Source organism: Triticum dicoccoides, chromosome 5B (assembly GCF_002162155.2).
Source record: "Triticum dicoccoides isolate Atlit2015 ecotype Zavitan chromosome 5B, WEW_v2.0, whole genome shotgun sequence".
Lineage (NCBI taxonomy): Eukaryota > Viridiplantae > Streptophyta > Magnoliopsida > Poales > Poaceae > Triticum > Triticum dicoccoides.
This window is the reverse complement of record NC_041389.1, coordinates 496,784,211-496,806,461: the sequence shown is the minus strand read 5'-3', so window position 1 is coordinate 496,806,461 and position 22,251 is coordinate 496,784,211.

Below are 22,251 nucleotides of genomic sequence, written 5' to 3'. Positions count from 1 at the left end.
GGGCCCGGCGCGGCTCGGTTCGGCCCCGGGGTGGGCCGAATCTGGGCCCCGGGCGGCGGCGGCGATATGGGCGCAGGCGGTGGCGAATCAGGAGGCGACACGTGGCGGTGACGAGGGGGCTGGACACGTCCGTCGGTGGGAGGTTTTCGTCCAGCGGCGGAGAGGGGAATTGGCTAGGGTTGGACTGCGTGAAAATTCGGGGAGGGGCACCTATTTATAGGTAGAGGGAGCTAGGAGAGTCCAAATGAGGAGCGGTTTTGGGCCACGCGATCGTGATCGAACGGCGGAGGGCATGGAGGGGAGGTTGCTGGGTTTTGGGACACTTTGGAGGGGTGTTGGGCTGCAAGACAAAAGAGGCTTTTACGGTTACCGGGTTAACCGTTGGAGTACCAAACGACCTCCAAATGGCACGAAACTTTGACAGGCGGTCTACCGGTGCTATACCAAGGCCACTTGGCAAACCTCGGGCCATTCCGAGAAAGTTTTACACCCGCTCACAACGAGAGACAAAAGGGGGACGCCGGAGGACATAAGAGTGCCGGATTGCAAAACGGACAACGGGGAAATGCTCGGATGCATGAGACGAAGACGTATGCAAAATGAGATGCACATGATGACATGATATGAAATGCAGATGATGACATGGAAAAATGCAACACGCAAGCACATGACATGGCAAGGATGGTGAATAACTGGAAGACACCTGGCGCATCGAATCCGGGGCGTTACAACACTCCTCCACTAACAAGAGATCTCGTCCCGAGATCTTAGGACCGAGACGGAAGGGAAAAGGGATGAGGTGAAATAAGATCTCAATAGAAGAAGAGAAGAATCGAGAGCACTCGAGAAGAAGAGAGGAACGACGAGAATGACGAGAATCAAAAGCTCACGGAATCAGATAGACTATGAAACCACTCCGGTTAGAACGAGATAAGAAACGAATAAGACTGAAAGGATTTAGGCAGCACTCCGACTGAAACTGGAAGGATTAGAACACGAGCTTGAGAGGATGGAATGATACTTGACGAGAGGAATAACACAATGCCTCCTGAAGAACTGAATTTTTTTGAAAGAAAAGAACAGAGAAGAAGATGACAACTTGTGCCACGAATGAAATTGAAAGCATCTTTAGGAGGAAGGTTTAAACAGAGTTGTTGAGAAAATCAACTATGAAAAGAATAAGCTTGTTGTGGTCTTATAGGTAACATCTCAAGATCATAAGGTGATAACCGGCCACAAACGGAAATGATTGGGTAGCTGAGAAGAACAAAGAAATGCAAAACTCCACTTCAAAAGAATATGGAGATTTAATTGCACCTCGAGATGCAAGAAGAAACGATACTTGAATTCCTCCAACAAGAATCTTGATGAACTCTTGAAGAATGAATTAAATCATGAAGAACCAGCATGAAGTACTCCGGTGACAAAAGATGATGAGATAGGATGAAGGATGAAAGAATAAGATGAGCCTTGCGATGATTTAGATGGAGGATCCGACGAAATGGCCGAGGAAATTTGAACTCCGCAAAAGAAAAGATGAAAACACTTGGAACTAGAATTTATTCATCAAGAACAAACTCCGAAGAAAAGGGATTACTCACTTGGATGAAATAAGAATAAGATTTATTGTATGCTTATCTTTCATCAAATTAAATTGATGACAAGCAATGGATTCTTGCATACTACTTATTCTTCTTGAAAAGGATTAAGGGGAATGTGGTACAAAACTTGAGAAAGTCTTCATGAACCACCGGTAGGATTTGAAAGAATGAATGGATTAAAATGATAATTGAGGAAAAAGAATCTTGAACAAACCACCGTAAGAATTCAAAATGACTGATGAAAGAGAATGAATCACCGGGAAGAATTGGAAGAACAATATGCTAGAGGGAATTTAGATGCAAACAAGAACGAAGAGACCATGAGCTGATAAAAGAACACTTGAACGAAGCACCTGGATAAATAGAGAAAGATAACTGGAATGATGGCCTCCGGTGGAAAGAAATGGAAAACAACTCTTGACATACTCCGGATGGGTAAGAAAAGAATATCTTGCGCATGGAATAATTAGAAGAGGATAACAAGAAACTAGAACCGCGAATCTTCGAGAGAACAAACAAGATTTAGAGGAAAGACTCTTCTTCGGTCTTCAAATGACGACGAGAAACACCACCAAAATTACTGAGATACTCCGGAAAAATGAAAAGCGAAGAGGTTGAGCCAACAATGAAATGATTTGAAATCGATCTTGGAAAAGGCATGTGACTGATGAAATTCATTCTCACGTCACACTTGAAAAGAATTTGGGAATACTCCGGGAGAATTAGAAGAGTCAGGTAAGATCCTGGAAAAAGACCTGTGGGTTAGGGCCCACTGAAAAGAAACACTGTTGGAAAAGGATTGTCGAAGAGATGATACACCGGAACGATTGAAAGACTTGAATGAGGTGACAACCTCGAAATAATTGGATGCAAGCACGAATCTTCTGGGATGTCTTCATCACTTCGGGATAATAAACGGGCGAGAGGCGAACGATCTAGGGGAAACACTTGAGCTGACGGAAAGAATGATCAACACCGAAAACTTGCATTGGATCCACCAAAAAAGGAAATGGGACGAACAATGATGAACTAGATGAGACTTCACCGGTTGAGACAATTGAGGAAAGACTGAAGATACTCCGCACGAATGAAATTGATGCTCGAATAGAGGCTCAGACTCCGTGAATAAAAGGGTTGGGAGGGCGGGAAAACACAGGCAACTTGAACGATGAATCGACGAATATATTGAAGAGAAAAGCACCGGTTGAAATAATTGAGGAGAAAAAGCAAAGGCTTCGCACGAGTAGGATGGATACTCGATTACGGACTCCGGTTCCGAGAAGAAGAAGGGTGGTGGGTGGGAAAAACAAGGACAACTTCGGATGGGGAAAACAACGTCGATTGAAAAGAGCTGAGGATTGATCTCCCAAAAGACAAAGAGGTTTGATTTGACTTGATGAGAAATGCACCGGATAAAAGAGGATGGACAACAAACGAAAACTAACCGCGTGAACCTAAAGAAAAATTTGAACAAGAAGAGGAGTAGTTCAAAACACCTACGTCAAGATTTCTCACCAGAGCGACGAAGGGGCAGAGGAATAAAAGAAATCCTACTCTCCGATATAACTAGACTCCGAAAAAGTTTTCATCTAGACTCGACATCGGCCAAACTACACGATCAATCAAGGGGGCTCCTAAGGTCGGTCGAGGCTCTGATACCAACTTGTCACGCCCAAGATGCGGACCTATCCTAAAGGAACTCGAAGGTCCCACCAAGGATAGAAGTGCATCTTGAAGACGCTTTTGCAAGGTGGATATCATTACATCAACATTAGATAATAGTGGGGATACATCCAAGACATACAATGACACATGAATACAACAATACATCATACAAGATCAACATCCGACTACGGATGAAACATAAACAGAAACTCAAACGACATCTACCCTGCTAGCCCAGGCTGCCGACCTAGAACCTATCCCCTGATTGAAGAAGCAGAAGAAGAACTCCAAAACAAGCAAACATCGCTCTCACGTCATGATCATCGCATAACCTGTACCTGCAACTGTTGTTGTAGTAATCTGTGAGCCACGAGGACTCAGCAATCCCATTACCATGGGTATCAAGACTAGCAAAGCTTAATGGGAAAGGAAGGGGTAAAGTGGTGAGGTTGCAGCAGTGACTAAGCATATATGGTGGCTAACATACGCAAATAAGAGCGAGAAGAGAACAAGCGGAACGGTCGTGAAGCTAGCAATGATCAAGAGGTGATCCTGAACTCCTACTTACGTCAAACATAACCCAAAACCGTGTTCACTTCCCAGACTCCGTCGAAAAGAGACTATCACGGCTACACACACGGTTGATGCGTTTTATTTCGGATCTGGTGTCAAGTTATCTACAACCGGACATTAACAAATTCCCATCTGCCACATAACCGTGGGCACGGCTTTTGAATGTTTATACCTTGCAGGGGTGTCCCAACTTAGCCCATGATAAGCTCTCGCGATCAACGAAGGATATTCCATCTCCCCGGGAAGACCCGATCAGTCTCTGAATCCGGCTACAAGACATTTCGACAATGGTAAAACAAGACCAGCAAGACCGCCTGATGCGCCGACAATCCCGATAGGAGCTGCACATATCTCGTTCTCAGGGCAACACCGGATGAACACTACGTACGGCAACCGACGATACCCCAAGTTGCCTAGGGGCGGCACCGCAAGTGGCTCTAGTTTGGACCAACACTTAGACAAGCATTGGCCCGGGGGGCTAAATAAAGATGACCCTTGGGTTAATTACTCCCAAGGGAAAAGTAGGTGGTGGTGAGGCAAATGGTAAAACCAAGGTTGGCCTTGCTGGGGGAGTATTATTCAAAGCGAACTATCAAGGGGGTCCCATAAATCACCCAACCGCGTTAGGGACGCAAAATCCAGGAACATAATACCGATATGACGGAAACTAGAGCGGCAAGAGCGGAACAAAACACCAGGCATAAGGCCGAGCCTTCCACCCTTTGCCAAGTATATAGATGCATTAATAATATAAGAGATATTGTGATATCCCAACATAAACATAATCCAACATGGAGCAATCATCATCTTCACCTGCAACTAGCAACGCTATAAGAGGGGCTGAGAAAAGCGGTAACATAGCCAAACAACGGTTTGCTAGGAAGGGTGACAAAGGTTAGAGGCTGACATGGCAATTTGGGAGGCTTGAGCAGCAAGTGGTAGGGAACGCAGCATAGCGATAGAACGAGGCAACTAGCATAGCAATGATAGTAGTGAGATCCAGGGTAGCAGTCATCTTGCCTGAAATCCCGCAAGGAAGAAGAACGAGTCCATGAAGAAGATGAAGCCACGAAGACGAACCAAGCGTAGATGAACAAATCCTCACGATCGCAACGGAACGGGAACTATCGAGAAGAAGCACACAACATGGTAAACACACCACACATGAACAAGGCATGAAGCTCAACCAAGTATGATGCATGACAAGGCTACATGAAGCTACTCATGGCAAGAGAGGAAGCATACAAGAGCAACACATCAAAGCAAGGTTAAATGAGGCCGGAAACAACATATAACAATTCCGGTAAGTCCTCATATGCAAGTTTCGAAATTGGTCCAGATCTGAATAAACCTTATGTTCAAGTTGTTAAAAAGCAAGTTAATATGCACCAAGATGATCTACACGAGATTCTAGTCAAGTTACATATAAAGTTCAATTAATTCGGAGCTACGGCCTAGAAGATATGAGCAAAACAAGTTAAACATGGCATTTATGCAAAATGCATACAAACATCAAGCAAACACCTCCAAAACAAGGATGCAACATGATAATAAGAAACTTAATGCAAATCTAAGCAAGTTTCATATAGAGCACACTCAAAACGGAGCAACGGTTCAACACATACACACAATACAAGTTTAAAGGGCAAGCTGTTCAAAACAGCAACTAGGCATATTGCAAGCACCAAAACAACAAGCTACATCATCTCAATGTGAAAACAAAAGGCATGGGCATGAATTACAGGTAAAGCATGACAAAACATGAACACCGAGATATCTCCAGAAATGGGTAGAACATGCTCAAAAGGACATGGCAAGATTGCAAATAATAACAGTTTCAGGCTTAGCAGAAATAACATCAGGTTGCAATTTTAGAGCTATCAAACAACATGTTACAGGAACTTATCATGGCAAACAAAGGCATGGCATGAATCTAATAATTGCATATAACAAAAGTCCCTTACTGACCATGAGCCAAAAAGGATCAGAAGATACGATGGCACCCATGTAAACATAGCAAGTTATGTTACAGATTCATACATGGCAGGAACAACAATAAGTAGGCATGTTGGTGAGCTTGAACCACTCACCACAGAGTAATACATGGCATGGCAAGGCACCCAAAAGTAAGAATACATGTTTTAGAAGCTAAGAATGGCAATAGCAAGTTCATAGCATGCTTGGATCACTAACAACAATCATGGCAACATTGAACTTAACGTTAATCAGGCTGACAACAACATTATTTAGCATGTTTGGAGCAAGATTACAACAACCTACAGTAGGCTACAAATGCAACCGGGGGCATGAATGTAAAGAGCATGACATGATTAACAAATCATCCTTAGTGAATATCTCCAGATTATGCATGGAATGACTTGTAGGAGCAGGTTTACATAGCATCATAATATAACAGAATCAGCTTAGCAAAACAGTAACATCAAGTACCCTACTTCACGAGCTCGATTCACTCACTACAAGACTCACAAAAATACATGGATGGAACCACTATAAAGATGGCGTGGCATACTTCAAAACACATGTAGGGCTCAAATTCATAGGATGCACACAACAAACTTGGCAAAAATGACAAATGAGCATGTTCTGATAACAGACAGCAGATAACATTATATAGCACTCCTGCAACGATGATTCAGGCATCAAGATGGACACAAATGAACATGATGCAATGGAATTAAATGAATTACTAATCGAGACAAACAATTTGACATATTACACGCACAAAATGGAGCAGTATGCAGAAAGTTATGATGCGATGAACATGGCATGATAATGTAAATAATTTCAGGACTTAGTGGAAAAAACAACCTCGGGGGAAAAGTCAACGGGCGGCGGATCTCACCGGAATTTCGCCGGGGATGGAAGGGATTAAGGCCGGAGTCGAGGGAGAGGGCGGATCCGGGGCGGCGACGGCCGGATCCCGACACAGGAGGTCGGAGGGAGGGGCACGGGCGCCGCGGATGGAGCCGGGCGGCGCGGGGCGCGGTGCTCCGGCGAGCCGGGCGGCGCCGGAGCTCCTGGAGCGCCGGGGCGGCCAGCGGGGAGGCACCGGTGGGGAGAGGCGGCGCGGCAGGGCGAAGCCGGCGGGGCGAGGTCGGCACCAGCGGCCAGGGAGCCGAGGCGCGCGGCGGCGCCATGGCCGGCGGCGGGGCGGCAGGAGGCCGAGGGGCGGCGGTGCGGCACCGGCGTGGAGGAGTTTGCCGGTGGCGAGCAGCATGATGGCGCGGGCGATGGCGTCTGCGGGCCCGGCACGGCCTGGTTCGGCCCCGGGGCGGGCCGAATCTGGGCCCCGGGCGGCGGCGATGTGGGCGCAGGCGGCGACACGTGGCGGCGGTGAGGGGGCTGGACACGTCCGTCGGTGGGGGGGTTTCGTCCGGCGGCGGAGAGGGGAATTTGCTAGGGTTTGACTGCGCGAAAATTCGGGGAGGGGCACCTATTTATAGGTAGAGGGAGCTAGGAGAGTCCAAATGAGGAGCGGTTTCCGGCCACGCGATCATGATTGAATGGAGGAGGGCATGGAGGGGAGTTTGCTGGGTTTTGGGCCACTTTGGAGGGGTGTTGAGCTGCAAGACAAAACAGGCTTTTACGGTTACCCGCTTAACCGTTGGAGTATCAAACGACCTCCAAATGGCACGAAACTTGACAGGCGGTCTACCAGTGCTATACCAAGGCCACTTGGCAAACCTCGGGCCATTCCGAAAAAGTTTTACACCCGCTCACAACGAGAGACAAAAGGGGGACGCCGGAGGACATAGGAATGCCGGATTGCAAAACGCACAACGGGGAAAATGCTCAGATGTAGGAGACAAAGACGTATGCAAAATGAGATGCACATGATGACATGATATGAAATGCAGATGATGACATGGGAAAATGCAACACGCAAGCACATGACCTGGCAAGGATGGCGAATAACTAGAAGACACCTGGCGCATCGAATCCGGGGCGTTACAAAGATCACATTGAGTCCATAGAAAAACCAATACTATTAAAAGGGGATGAGGTGTTACTTAATGGCTTTCTTGCTCAAAATGCTTAGTGATATGCTCCAAAACCCTCAACCACTTTCTCATATCCACATATGTCCCGAACCAAAAAGTCAAACTCGGCCCCATCAAAATATTCTATCCAGCGCCACCGAGTTACCTTGACATAGCCACTGCCACAAACCCTAGTCACTTTGGTCTCACCGACAGGGATTTCGGTCTCGCCGAGATGGGATTGCAAACTCTCTATTTCCCTTCGTAACGTTTCAGTCCAACCGAGATGAGTGATCGGTCCCACCGAGTTCGCAATGCAAACTCTCTGTTGCCCTTTCGTAACATTTCTGTCTCACCGAAATGAACGATTCGGTCCCACCGAGGTTGCCTGACCAACTCTCTGGTTAGCTTATTACCAAGTCGGTCTCGCCGAGTTTGTGTAATTGGTCTCACCGAGATTACGTTATGCACTAACCCTAATGAGATCGGTCCCACCAAGTTGACATGTCGGTCCCATCGAAAAGCCTAACGTTCAGATTTTGAACTGAATCGGTCCAACCGAGTTTTCTAATTCGGTCCCACCGAGTTTGGTGAATTGTGTGTAATGGTTAGGTTTTGTGTGGAGGCTATATATACCCCTCCACCCACTCTTCATTTGTGAGGAGAGCCATCAGAACGTGCCTACACTTCCAGCATACATTTTCTGAGAGAGAACCACCTACTCATGTGTTGAGACCAAGATATTCCATTTGAATCATATGAATCTTGATCTCTAGCCTTCCCCTAGTTGCTTTCCACTCAAATCATCTTTCCACCAAATCCAAATCTGCGAGAGAGAGTTGAGTGTTGGGGAGACTATCATTTGAAGAACAAGAGCAAGGACTTCATCATCAACGCACCATCTATTACCTTTTGGAGAGTGGTGTCTCCTAGATTGGTTAGGTGTCTCTTGGGAGCCTCCGTCAAGATTGTGGAGTTGAACCAAGGAGTTTGTACGGGTAAGGAGATTGCCTACTTCATGAAGATCTACCCTAGTGAGGTAAGTCCTTCGTTGGCGATGGCCATGGTGGGATAGACAAGGTTGCTTATTTGTGGACCCTTCGTGGGTGGAGCCCTCCGTGGACTCGCACAACCGTTACCTTTCATGGGTTGACGTCTCTATCAACGTGGATGTACGATAGCACCACCTATCAGAACCACGGGAAAAAACCTCTGTGTTTACATTGCGTTTGCTCCCTCCAAACTCCTCCCTTTACCTTCATATTCAATGTTTTACATTCCACTGCTATACTCTTAGACTTGCATGTGTAGGTTGATTTCTTGACTTGTGCTAAGTTGCTAAAATCTGCCAAGACTTAAAATTGGGAAAAGGCTAGATTTTTATTTGGTCAAGTAGTTGAATCACCCCCCTCTAGACATACTTACGATCCTACAACCGCCCCCCTCCAAACTAGCAAGGGGCCTCCTGGTCCAATAGGTGGTCGTGGATATCCCGCGACACCTCCATTGGAAGGAAGGAGGGGGGTGACGGTGTCAAAACCGGCGGATCTCGGGTAGGGGGTACCGAACTGTGCGTCTAGGATCGATGGTAACAGGAGACGGGGGAGACGATGTTTATCCAGGTTCAGGCCCTCTCTATGGAGGTAATACCCTACTTCCTGCTTGATTGATCTTGATGAATATGAGTATTACAAGAGTTGCTCTACCATGAGATCGTAATGGCTAAACCCTAGAAGCCTAGCCTGTATGACTATGGTAATGAGTATCCGACTATCCAGACTACGCTCTCCGGTTTATATAGACACAGGGGAGATCTAGGGTTACATGGAGTCGGTTACATAAGAAGGAATCTTCATAATCGGTCGCCAAGCTTGCCTTCCACGCCATCTAGAGTCCAATCCGGCCACGGGTACTGTCTTCGGCCTTCATATCTTCACAGCCCATCAGTCCGGCCCACTGATAATAGGCCGGATGCCTGAGGAACCATTAGTCCAGGACTCCCTCAGTAGCCCCCGAACCAGTCTTCAATAACGAAGTGTTCGGCACACAGATTGTCTTCGGCATTGCAAGGCGGTTTCCTCCTCCGATGACTTCCAAGTAATATATTCGACTATTGATTCAATGTCGCTTCCCTCGGCTTCTGTTCGTTAATAACTTCGCCTTCCACATGTCGAGCGAATGCGGAAGGTCAGGGTGTTTTGCAAATAACACCCCGTCCATGCAAGGCCGGGTGCCTATTTAAAGAGACTGGATCTTAGATCCATTCGATGCTATGCCGAGAAAATCCCCGGAGACTGCTAGGAGAGACCATTCCAACATGGCTAGCATTCCCAGCTCCTCCTCCTGTTCCGGCCCTGAGAAAGGCGGGTGGGTGATGTGCTCTGTGTCCCACAGCCAACTGACGAAGTTGCAAACACAGGATTTCTTCCTCCCGCGGATCTGGTCCCTGTTCGAGCAGGACTGGCCTCTTTTAATGGCGGGACTCAGGCGGAGGATTTCCCCAACCCATCTGGGGGAGAGCGAGTGTGTTTCGTCCCCTTCCTGCTAAGAGGCGTCGGATTTCCAATCCATCCGTTCCTCCGAGGGCTTCTGGAATATTATGGCCTCCAACTACACAACTTCACCCCTGCCTCCATTCTGCACATTGCGGGTTATGTCGCTTTATGCAAATTATTTCTGGGCGTCGAGGCCCATTTTGAGTTGTAGAGGAAATTGTTCTGCCTTGTCCCGCGTAATCACGAGGGGTCAATATCTGAAGTGGGTGGAGCTGAAGTGTGGCGTATTGCCGATACCGGATATCTATCTGCCACACCAAGGAAGGTGTCTGACGAATGGCCTTCCGAATGGTTCTACATTGAGGACATCGCACTTCCTAACCCAGTTCGAAAGGGTCTTCCTGAGTTTGCGAGTGTTCCGCTGAGAAACGCCACAGTTGGCGTCCCCGGAGTCGCGAAGAGGATGACAGTGCGGAAGTTCGTCGGCTGATGAGCAAGATAAAGATGCTCGCTCAGTCCAGACTCACAATAATCGAGGTAATGGCGACCTCCATAGTGCGAGGGGTTCAGCCACTACAATACAGAGGGCTGCCAATGTGGCACTACAATGGGAGGATGACGCCTCCCGCTATGGCCGGAAAGGTCCGGATACTCCCGCCGCCCTGGCCAAGATATTGGCCGAGCTATTAGAGGGAGGAAGAGGAATTTCTTTGTATTAAGCGCAGAGATGTGTATTTTATGTATGATCCTCCCAGTTGGGTAAGCTTCCACCCCTCCGTTTCATTCCTTCCCTTGCCGGATTCCTTTTGATAAATTTCAAATCCGTTTGTTATGACAACACTGGCGAAAGGTCGCCGAAGGACTTCATAGTCTCGCCCCACAGCCGGAAAACCATAACCGGGAGCTTGATCCTAGGTTTGAGGAGGATCCGGATATATTCGTGGTACTCGCCGAGGGAGTGTTTTACCATACAAGATATGATGGCACAGAAGTGGCCATCATCGCCGACTATCCTGGCCTTCTTCCTGCTTCACAGGTAAGTAGTCAAGAGACACTTTCTCTAAAAGAGTGCTTTTATTCTGCCTCACCCACCGCATTGTCTCGCGCTCCATAGGGGAGGCGTTCGACGATTCCGAAGAGATTGGTTCCTATGCCGGGTAGGCCTTTGAAGAGGAAGGCCGGTGAAGACACAACCAAGCCTTCATCGAGGAGGTATGGGTAAATATGCTTTGTCAGCGGCCGCATCCAACTGTGACCTGTGCGTTTGTTTTATTATAGGAAAAAGGTTCGCCAAACTTTGTCCGGGGGCCTGGCCGGTCATGCTCCCGACAACTAGGATTTAGATCTAGTCGGAGAGACGGGGCCAGTGTGGGAACAACGCTGGACTGTCCATTGGCCGAGGGTTCGGAAAATATGTCCGTTACCAACTCGGAGGTAGAGAGCGCCATGAATCATCGGCGCTGTAGGGCGATCTTACGGGATCCCATGTTCTCGGAGGAGGCATTCGATGCCTTTAGCTCGGGCAACGCATACATCCGAGCTGCTCAAGATGGGCTTAGAAGAGACATGAAGCAATATTTGGCGGATGTGCGGGTAAGTTTTCTTTGTCCAAAAAAGGATGACCATATGCCCGTAGCCCCCGAGACTGAAAGCAGTTGGCACAACTGATTTACGGATCGTTGTACGACCAGGCCCTTACAGAGAAGAATGGCCTGCTAGCTCAAGAGCTGGAGCAGTGTCGGGCGCAGCTAAATGCTGCTACCGCCGAACTGGAAAACTTCAAGAAGCCGTCCTCTGGTAACGTTCCCCTCCATCGAGGAACAATAATTGTATACCAAGTGTGCTAATACTGCCACTGATCTCATAATAGGGTCGCCTCATCAACTTGAAAAGAAGTTGAAGATCGCCCAAGAGGGAGAAAGAGAGGCAAAGAGGCAACACGCCGCAGGCGAGCGTGTGCTGACTTGCGTCACGGACGAGAAAAATAAGCTACAGGATTCCAAAACTATGTTGGGTGAAGAGTTGAAAGATGTGCGGGCCCAGCTAGCCGACTCCGTGAAGGAGAACAGGAAGCTGCGGGGCGACATATTCAGTATGTATCCGAACTTTTTTTAAGTAGTTCAGAGATAAATGGAACTGATATAACTATGTTTGCAGGTATATTGACGGGCTGTCCTGAAGAGGTGGTGTCCAGATCATCAAGTGATCTATTGCAAAGACTGTCGCAAGTGCACAAGCATGCTCGGCTGGCCATGCGGAGTGTTGCCAAGGCCTTATGGCCATCCTCCTCCCCTCCAGGAAGTATGGAGGAGCTTGTAGAGCTGTTCAAGGGAGCGCGGCGGCGTGTCCGATTATGGAAGATATCAGCCTGCCGAGAGGGTGCGCGAGAGGCCTGGGCCATGGTGAAAACATGATATACCAAGCTGAATCCTAATCACATGGCCCGGGTTGGACCGCTAGGGCCAAACGGGGAAGAAATTCCCGTTAGTTTAGTATATGACCAAGTAGAGGTGGCCGCCAAATATTCCCAACAGGATTGTAAGTTAGACTGCCTATTAGATGGTATAGAGGAGGAAGTGTTTGAGTCCAAGTGACTATGTACTTTCCTCACCATGTGGAATTCTAGCTGAATTGTATATCATTTGTCATGGCAGACCTTTTTGCTTCAACCTCCGGACCCGAAGGTGCAGAGTGTTTCCGAATACTGTCACGGCCGAATAGGCCGGGGTATACGTGGAAAACTAAACATAGGGGTCATAGTTGCTTGAACAGACAAGTTGTATCCGGCTAGTTATGTTATATTATATTGAGATTGTAAGAAACATCTTCCAGGGAGAATAGTTCCGTTAAGGGTTCCTTTCCCTGGGTGTGCATGCATTAGTAGACATGTCCAAATTGTGATGTGAAAATCACAGTGTGTATAGCTTCTGGGGGTTCACAATAGAGTGAGTGCAAAAAACATTTTTCATCTACCGACCGAATATTCCCTTAAGAATGCTAGCTTTCGGCTTCACCCAGTCTGAGGTACACATCCGGATGACCCATCAGTAAGAATCGCAGAGGTGATCCCTTTACCACCTAGCTGAACAACCGGGAACGTAGGTGTCGGTGTCAAAACCGGCGGATCTTGGGTAGGGGGTCCCGAACTGTGCGTCTAGGCGGATGGTAACAGGAGACAAGGGACACGATGTTTTTACCCAGGTTCAGGCCCTCTCGATGGAGGTAAAACCCTAATCCTGCTTGATTAATATTGATGATATGGGTAGTACAAGAGTAGATCTACCACGAGATCAAGGAGGCTAAACCCTAGAAGCTAGCCTATGGTATGATTGTTGTTCTTGTTGTGTCCTGCGGACTAAAACCCTCTGGTTTATATAGACACCGGAGAGGGCTAGGGTTATGCAGAGTCGGTTACAATGGTAGGAGATCTACATATCCATATCGCCAAGCTTGCCTTCCACGCCAAGGAAAGTCCCTTCCGGACACGGGACGAAGTCTTCAATCTTGTATCTTCATAGTCCAGGAGTCCGGCCGAAGGTATAGTCCGGCTATCCGAACACCCCCTAATCCAGGACTCCCTCAGTAGACCCTGAACCAGGCTTCAATGATGACGAGTCCGGCACGCAGATTGTCTTCGGCATTGCAAGGCGGGTTCCTCCTCCAAGTACTTCATAGAAGATTTTGAACACAAGCATAGTGTCCGGCTCTGCAAAATAAGTTTCCACATATTGCCATAGAGAGAATAATATTTACACAAATCTAATCTGTTGACGTATTCCCTAGCGTGTCATCACACCACGGCCAAGCCTTTTTTCGAATCATTTTATTGTCCCACCTCAGCGCGTTTAGCGAGGCGGTTTCCTTGGCACGTCTTGTCAAAGCAGAGATCGTGTCCCCTTATTTCGGGATTCTCATCAATACAGACATGGGTAACCCAATCGGCCATTGATTACGGCGCTTGGGAGATAAGCGAGTTTTACCAGGCGGGTGGGGACGTTTAGTTTTCGTCCGCCCATATAAGGGGATAAGGATCCACCTTTTCACCTACGCCTTCTTACTCCTTTGCCTATCCATTTCCGCGCACTCGAGCTCCAGCGCCCAAGTCCGCACTCCCCACCTCAACCTTCTCCAGCCATGTCCGGAGCGGGAGGCAAGTGGATGGTCTCCTCCGTTATGGAGGGACACATCAAAAAACTGAGGAAGGCCGGATACTTATCTAACGACATCGCGCACCGGATTCCCGAAGAGGGGCAGCTCGTCCCCACCCCTAGGCCCCATGAGAGGGTGGTGTTCCTCCCCCATTTCCTCCACGGACTGGGCTTCCCTCTCCACCCATTTGTCCGGGGGCTCATGTTCTACTATGGCCTAGATTTCCACGATCTGGCCCTGAACTTCGTCCTCAACATCTCGGCGTTTATCGTCGTGTGCAAGGCTTTCCTCTGCATCCGCCCCATTTCGGCCTATGGCTCAAGACTTTCAATGTCAAGCCAAAGGTGGTGTGTGGTAACCAGGCGGAGTGTGGAGGCGCCATGGTGGGCAAGATGCCCAATGTCCTATGGCTCGAGGGCTCCTTTGTGGAGACCCTGAAGGGGTGGCAGTCGGGGTGGTTCTACATCCCCGAGCTGCGTGACCCTGAATGGGTCGTAGCCCCCGAGTTCCGATCCGGACCCCCTAAGTGGCTCACCTCCTGGAAAGAGACGGACCTGTCGTGGGGTAAAAAAGGAGAGCTGACCGGACTCCAAACATGTGTCCAAACCCTGGTGGACAAGAAGCTCAAACTTGTCAACATAGTCCAGGTTATGCTCATCCGCCGGATCCTCCTGTGTCAACAACGGGCCTTCAACCTGTGGGAGTTCGACTCGGCGCAGCGCCGAACTCTAAGCAGGCTCTTCGACCCGACGTACGAAGATGCCTGGAGGGTGCTATTCAAGGGCGTCGAGGCTCCCGCATCCGCTACCGAGGATCGCGGATTCAGCACGCAGCGTCACGCTAGTGCGGTAAGCTGTTTTTACCTTTTACAGGGTATTAGTTTTTCATAGTTTGACTCTATGCGGGATCTAAACTCCCTTACCTTTGACAGGATTGGCAGGAGACGTCTGCACAGATCAGCTGTCCGGCTCCTTTGCGCGAAGACCCAGCAGACGCCCGTTTGACAGGGCTGCTGGTTCCGGCACCCTACGTGGTGCCGGAGAAGAAGGCCAAGAAGAAGGCCACGGGGACTCGAAAGAGTGCCCGTCGTGTGGTGGTGTCAGATTCATCGTCCGACGACTCCAAGACGCACTCCTCCCGTGAAGACGTGGAGGAGGAAGAAGAAGCCTCTCCCCCTCCAGCGGGGGGAGGAAAGAAAAGGAAGGCCGCCCCAACTGGGGAGGCCGAAGGGTCCAAGAAAGGGAAAACCCTTCCTCCGGACTACTCCACCAACGCCGATGACGGCGAAGAGGAGTGGCCTCTCAGGGCCAAGCCCCTGGCGAAATCGTAAGTATCCGGATACCAGAGTGATTCATAGTATTCCTTCATTGCACAGCTTTTCCTTATGTCGAATATGATTATTCTGTCCACCCAAAGACCGGCTGGACGTCTTGTCGAGTGGTTCCCTGGACTCGTCGGATGTGAATTCGCTTCCGACGGCTACCTCCCCCCGCCCTATGGACGACGCCGAGGTGGCGTCCCAACAGGTTCCAAGCCAGGAGGAGGTGGTCCTGGGGGCGCCGCAAGGCGACCTCCCGGACTCTAGGCGAAAAGGGGATAGAACCCCCAAGGGCTCCAAGTCCGGCCTTGAGCCGGACACCGTGCCGGAATCTTCAAAGGTTTCGGACTGCGGCAGGTGACCTCTTTCCAAGAGGAGCAAGCCTGCTGAGCCGTTGGGCCCCGTCCAACCGGAGGCGCCGGACAATCTACTAGAGGTGCTTAACGGCACCTCCATCGACGAGGAGCACCATACTGTGATGAGTACGGTGATCCAGAAGGTTCAGTCCGCTAAGAGCGGACTGACTGAAGCCTGTGCCAGCCTTCTAATAGGCTTTGAGGTAAGTAAAAGATATGTAAAAATATTACCGCATAGACAGTAGCCCCTGATGCTCAGTTTGGCGTTCGGAAAGAAAAGACGAATAGAGGATCTAATAACAATCGCAGGAGTCTAACAAAAGTAAGTCAGTATGCATATTCAGGCTTTGCTGCTAGCGTTCGCCACACTGACTGCGGTGGTGGACGCGCTGAAGCAGAATCTCGAGCAGTCTGACCAAGAGCTCGGGCTTGCCAAGAAGCAGCTCGAGGATAAGGAAGGTAAGAAATACCTTATTTAAATATATAAAAGGTGCAATTGCAAAAAGTGACAGAATTAACATGGCTATTGTAGGGGCCACAATGGAGGTGGCGACCCTTAAGCAAGCGCTGTCCGAGGCCGAGAATATGGCGGCCACGGAGCGCACCGAGCGGGAGAAGTATGAGGCGCAGGTTGGTGACGTGCGGCAAGAGCTCCAGGCTCTCATGAAAAAACATGAAAGTTTGGAGCTTGACTCAAAGACGCGAGAGTCCGAGCTCGTGGCGGCCATTGAGAATGCCAAGTCTGCCAAGGCTGAAGCCCAGAAGGCCCTCCAGGAGGTTGAGGCGATGAAAAAGATAGCGGCGGGTAAGGCTTTCTTTATGCAAAGCAAGCATGTGAAAGTGAATTACTTGTTACTTACCCGAATCCGGAGCTCTCCAAGAGCATTCGCAGATTTTCCCCGCAGCGTGTCCGATGCTGCCGCATTCTACCGAGCCAAGGAGGGTAGCTCGACAGAGAAGGTGTTCTGGTCTCAGTATGCTGAGGCCGGACTCCCTGTGCCCTTGAGCGGCCAGCTGAAGCAACTAGTCGAGCTCCATAAGGTGGCCGAACAGGCCATGATGGGCCTCATTGTTCGGCTGTGGCCTGGAGAGGCTCTTCCTGGGAGCTACTTCGGGCTGGTGAGGCGGCTGGTGGAGGCCTGTCGAAGGCTCAAAGTCATCAAGCGTTCCGTCTGCATCGAAGGTGCCCGTAGGGCGCTTGCCCGTTCTAAGGTGCACTAGAGCAAGCTGGATGCGGAGAAGCTTGGGAAGGACGGGCCGCCGCTGGGCAAGGAGCATCGCCACCCTGAGATGTACTATGAGGGTGTCTTGAAGGGCGCCCGCCTTATGGCGGGCGAATGCTCGAAAGATGTAATTTTTGAGTAAAACTTGTTTATTTTGTCTTGTGCGCTGAAAACTTGTCCATGTGCGCTAAGCAATGCTTTATGAATTTAAAATATTACCTTCTGTGCGGCCATTTATCAAATTTGAGAGATGGCGAGTCGTCGGCTTCTGCCCCCATGCCACGAGTGCTGGGGTGTTCAGGATAAACTTGAGCGCTCTTTTTCCCATTCTTGGGTCCTTCGAGGGAGGCGCTCAACACAACGAACAAGGCAATCGGACTATAATGCTTGAACACTCTCATTTTAGCCATAGAATTCTACGCCTAGGCCGGACAAATCCGACTCCTCGCTCTGAGCGGCATAAGTCTTTAGGGACTCGAAAACCTCTCGAACAACGACCAGCTCTCGCCTCATCATGACGGTCAGTTTTAGCTTTCTCTACTAAGGTGCTTAGCCCAGCTCAAGTGGGGCACAATCGCAGTAGTTATCCTAGCGCTACCTTAGCCGATATAACGGAACGTAAGGTACCAAAACATAGGAGCCGGGCAAACCCAACTATTGACCCAAGACATGATTCGGAGCCAATGCATATAATGCTATAAGTTCGGGGTGCCGCACTTGTGAAAGTGTTCGGACTTCTCACACCGTGTTGTGGGGTACTTAAGCCCCTGGCGTATTGGCCGTACCAAAGTGTACGGGTGCAACATGTCATTAATGAACATATATTCTTAAAAAGAGTAATATAATAATAGACAAAAGCTATGCATTGTTTATTTGAAAAAAGCTGCGATCAAAGTAGAACGATACAAATTGTGCGATAAGCAAATGGTGGGACTATTTAACATGTCCTTTCCAGGGGAGGGTTGCGGAATGATATGCAAAACAGGTATACTGCTTGTTATAGAGGCCACCTGAGAGTTCCATAGTGCGGCGTGGCTTTCTGCTTCCCTGGTTCTTGCATCGTTTGTGTGGCAGTTGTACTGCCGGTTAGGCCTTCCGAAGAATGGAGTCCTGAAAGAAAGATAAAAGTAAGAAATTGGCATCCCCTAGTGCGGTTTAAGCTGTGTTTTGGGTGTGCCGTGATGGTGCCCCTCCCCCTATGCTCATGGTATTTCCAGAGCGTAGTTATGTACGCGCAGCACTGGTTTCGCAATTTTGCGAGGGCTGGGGTTGGGGCCGCATTGCTACGCCTGCTTGGAACGTGCCATGAGGTCTTGCTGTTGGTTACTCCGGGCGCGCTTGACGGTGTCTGGATGTTTAATGGCTGGACTAGAGAATTGCCTTGAGAGGCTGCTTTGTACTTCCGCTGCGAGAGCCGCCGTATGCTCCTCCGTATGGAGAGAGCGTTTGGTGTTTCCATTGACCGTAATGACTCCTCGAGGGCCTGGCATCTTGAGCTTGAGGTATGCGTAATGCGGTACCGCATTGAACTTGGCAAATGCGGTTCGCCCGAGCAGTGCAAGATAGCCACTGCGGAACGGGACTATGTCGAAGATTAACTCCTCGCTTCGGAAATTATCTAGAGATCCGAAGACCACTTCAAGTGTGACTGAGCCTGTACAGTTGGCCTCTACACATGGTATGACGCCTTTAAAGGTCGTTTTAGTGGGTTTAATCCTCGAAGGATCGATGCCCATTTTCCGCACTGTGTCCTGATAAAGCATGTTCAGGCTGCTGCTGCCGTCCATAAGGACTCTAGTGAGATGAAATCCGTCAATGATTGTGTCTAGAACCAATGCGGCGAATCCGCCGTGACGGATTCTAGTGGGGTGGTCCCTTCGATCAAAGTGATCGGGCAGGAGGACCATGGGTTGAACTTCGGGGCGACTGGCTCCATCGCGTATACGTCCCTTAACGCACGCTTCCGCTCCCTCTTGGGGATGTGGGTTGCGTATATCATGTTCACCGCCCGCACTTGTGGGGGGAATCCCTTCTGTCCACTACTGTTCGGCGGCCGAGGCTCCTCCTCATCGTTGCTATGTAGCCCCTGGTCTCTTTTTTTGGCATTTAATTTGCTGGCCTGCTTGAACACCCAACAATCCCTGTTGGTGTCATTGGCTGGCTTTTCGGGGGTGCCATATATCTGGCACGAGCGGTCGAGTATTCGGTCCAAGCTGGACGGGCCCGGACTATTTCTCTTGAATGGCTTTTTCCGCTGATCGGGTTTAGAGCCTTTGAATCCGGCATTAACTGTCGTATCCTCAGCATTGTCGCCGTTAATGCGGCGCTTGTGCTTGTTGCAACGTGACCTGGCACTGTTCTCCTTGGTATCCGAATTACCAGGGCTCTTGGTTATGTTATTGCTATGAGCCAGACAGCTGTCTTCTCCTGCGCAAAAGCGGGTCATGAGTGTCGTGAGGGCTGCTATAGATTTCAGCTTTTCCTGTCCCAGGTGCCGGGCAAGCCACTCATCGCGGATATTATGCTTGAAGGCCGCTAGGGCCTCTGCGTCCGGACAGTCGACAATTTGATTTTTCTTGGTTAGGAACCGTGTCTAGAATTGTCTGGCCGATTCCTCTGGCTGCTGAATTATGTGGCTTAGGTCATCGGCGTCTGGTGGTTGCACATAAGTGCCCTGGAAATTGTCTAGGAATGCAGCTTACAGGTCCTCCCAACAACCAATTGATTCTACTGGCAAGCTGTTAAGCCAATGCCGAGCTGGTCCTTTAAGCTTGAGTGGGAGGTATTTGATGGCGCGTAGGTCATCACTGCGGGCCATGTGGATATGAAGGAGATAGTCCTCGATCCATACCACAGGATCTGTTGTGCCATCGTATGATTCGATGTTCACGGGTTTGAAACCCTCGGGGATTTGATGATCCATTACTTCATCTGTGAAGCATATTGGGTGTGCGGCACCTCTGTATTGAGCTATATCTCGACGTAGCTCAAACGAGCTTTGTCTACTGTGTTCGGCTCGGCCGGATTTACTGTATTCGGCGTGACAATTATCGTCTCGTGTCACGGGGCGCGCACGTGATCTGTAGATCGACCTTGTTTGCTTTGCCTTCTCCTCCAATATATCTCGCAGGTCTGGCACATTTCCCCGTGCCTTGGTATTTTTAAAGCGGCGTTGGGGTGCGGCTTGAGTGGAGGGCCGAGAGGCCTCTCTGTCGCGGCCACGAGGTGGCCGGTCGGCCGCATCATGCGCTGGTGATGTGGGTGCTTCCTCTAATAGGGGTAGTAACCCGCGCTTTGGGTAGCTTTTGGAGGGGCGTTCGAGTTCATACTCTTCGGCCGCAAGGACTTTCGTCCATTTGTCGACTAGCAAGTCTTGATCAGCTCTAAGCTGCAGCTGTTTTTTCTTGAGGCTGCTCGCCGTGGCTATAAGCCTGCGTTTGAAGCGCTCTTGTTCAATGGGATCCTCAGGCACGACAAATTCGTCGTCGTCGAGACTTGCCTCGTCTTCGGAGGGAGGCATGTAATTCTCGTCCTCGACCTCTCTGTCTGCCGCTCTCTCATGAGGGCTGGCTTCTCCATCCTCCTGCGCTGGGTTTTGCTGGAGGGGGTTTTCTTCGGCACTATCCGGAGTGTTATTATATCCTGTGCCGGAATCACCGTTTTTTCTTTGGCGGGATTTAGAGCGGCGTCGCTGACGCCGGCGCTTAGGCTGTTTCTTGGAGGGGTCATCCTCCGCTGTTCCATCGCCATCACCTTCTTTTGGGGTGTCCACCATGTATATGTCATATGACGAGGTGGCTTTCTAGTGCCCTATAGGCGCTGGTTCCTGATCGTCTCCTGCATCGGCGTCCATACCGTCGATGTCTTCGGAGTGGTAGTCGAGCATGTTGGTTAAATCATCGACAGTGGCTACAAAGTGGGTGGTGGGTGGGCTTTGAATTTCTTCATCATCCGCATCCCAACCTTGCTGACCGTAGTCCGGCCAGGGCTCTCCCAATAAAGAGAGAGACTTTAGTTAATTCAGAATATCACCGAAGGGCGAGTATTGAAAGATGTCTGCGGCGGTGAACTCCATAATCGGCGCCCAATCGGATTCGATCGGCAGGGGCGCGGGGGGCTCGGAGTCCGGCACCTTGGAGTCACGGGCTTCACAAGGGACAAAGCTGGTGTTCAGCTCGATCGCCGTAGAGATTTCAGACTCCGAGGCGGCGTCCAACCACCCGTCCTCGATTGGCGCAATCAGTTCCGAACTAAGGGTCAGAGATGATGCGGGCGCGGCCCCAGGACATTGTTTGGTGGCAGAGCTAAACCATGCCCTTCGTGACAGTGCGGCGCGCTCGGCTGTGGCTTGAATCCGTCGAAGATCAAGTCCCCATGGATGTCAGCCGTGTAGTTCAGACTTCCAAATCTGACCTGATGGCCAGGGACGTAGCTTTCTATTTGCTCCAAATGGCCAAGCGAATTGGCCCACAGCGCAAAGCCGCCGAATACGAAGATCTGTCCGGGGAGAAAAGTCTCACCCTAGACCGCATCGCTGATGATGATCAGAGGAGCCATCGGGCCTAAAAGTGACGACACAGAGGAACTCTGAATGAAAGCACCAATGTCGGTGTCAAAACCGGCGGATCTCGGGTAGGGGGTCCCAAACTGTGCGTCTAGGCGGATGGTAATAGGAGATAAGGGACACGATGTTTTTACCCAGGTTCGGGCCCTCTCGATGGAGGTAAAACCCTACTCCTGCTTGATTAATATTGATGATATGGGTAGTACAAGAGTAGATCTACCACGAGATCAAGGAGGCTAAACCCTAGAAGCTAGCCTATGGTATGATTGTTGTTCTTGTTCTGTCCTACGGACTAAAACCCTCCGG